A 1,521-nucleotide genomic window follows, 5' to 3' on the forward strand; every position below is an offset into this window, starting at 1 on the left:
GTGAAGAGCAGATAAAACCAAGGAGGGTCTTAGAATGCAGAAACTGAAAAACCAGACCTGTATTGCCTCGTGTCTGGAAATTCTTTTCCAACCAGCACCCAGACCATGATATTTTTGGTGCCTTGTTCAGGGACTTGGAGTCTCTTGTCCCCCCCTCCTCACTTCTCCTTTCTCACAGGGACCCTCTTCCAGCAGGCAACTGCTGTGGCGGCAACTGAGGAACGCTGGTGAGGGTTACACTCTGGCGTGTTCCAAACGCCCCACTGCTCACTGCGCCCAAAGTAGCTGCCACTTGAGTGGGTGAGGGTCTCTCCTTTGTCTATTTTGCAAGTGAGGACTATGCCAACCAATATTCTGTAGGCACAGATCAGACACGTAAAAGCCATTAGGGCTCCTGCCACAGAAAGACTCCCATGTGAAGATGGGGGCACACAGAATGGATCAGGCCACAAGGGCATCCACCCGCAGCAAGACAACTTCCGTCCACCATGTCGGGCTCATAGTGGTTGAAGCAAAACAGAGGCCATTGTTCCCAGGCCACCGCCTCCCAGATATATTGTTCCGCAGATTCCTCAGCCTTCTTCCCTGTCACTTTCTCTTCTTTCACTTTTGGTTTGGATTGATTTACAGAAGCCTGGGTGTTACCTTTGGGCCATCCCAAGAGTGCCTTCCACCTTTGAGGGAATCACCAAATGGTGAGTCACCTGGTTGCTCCCAGGAATCTCTGTCTTTCTCTGCCCGTGTCACCTGGTGGCTAGCTGCAGGGTTCTCAGAGGTCTCCTCTGACTGTTGGATGTGACTGTTGGGCCGCTCGGCCATTCTGTGCCCTCAGTCACACGGAGAGACCACTGGGGAAAAAGGGACGTCTTTCTGTCAGCCAGTGACTCTCAGTACTCCCATTCTATGATAGATAGGCTAAGAGTGGGTTCTGTTACATCCCAGGAGGCTCTCTCATACTCAACCCTTGGCTACATTCTCAGAAACTGGATACTTTTGACCCTCCAAAAGGCCTGGCTCCAATACAAACGGGGGACCCCCAAAAAATGGCCTCTGAGTGGCACACTAGGTTTTTCCAAAAGAAGGAAAAGGACTCAGAATTTCCTTCCATTCTGTTGCCTCCCTGTCTCCTGTCCCTCTCTGTCTCTCTCCATCAGATTTCCTCGATGACCTCTATGTGACCTTTTATATCCACATGATCTCTAGGAAAGGATTCTGAGGTTCCCTTTTGTCCAGGTCTTTCTTCTATATTTAAAAGCCTGAAGGATCAAAAACGGTCCTAATATTCTAAAGAATCCCTTTCTAAGGAAGCTTATCTCTCAGGTGGAGAGGGAACCAAGCTTCCCCCACGCCTGGACATCCTAAAGAATTCCCTTCTGAGTACTCCTGTTTCTCAGGGCTGCCAAGGATCAAGCTTCCCCCAGTCCTGCAAATTCTCTTAACCCTTCAGATTCTTCTGGTGGGACAAAGACCTCACTTCCCACCAGAGGGACAATCCAAGATTTTTATCAGCTGATCTGCCTC

This window comes from Bison bison, unplaced genomic scaffold, assembly GCF_000754665.1.
Source record: "Bison bison bison isolate TAMUID 2011002044 unplaced genomic scaffold, Bison_UMD1.0 scf7180017848479, whole genome shotgun sequence".
NCBI lineage: Eukaryota > Metazoa > Chordata > Mammalia > Artiodactyla > Bovidae > Bison > Bison bison.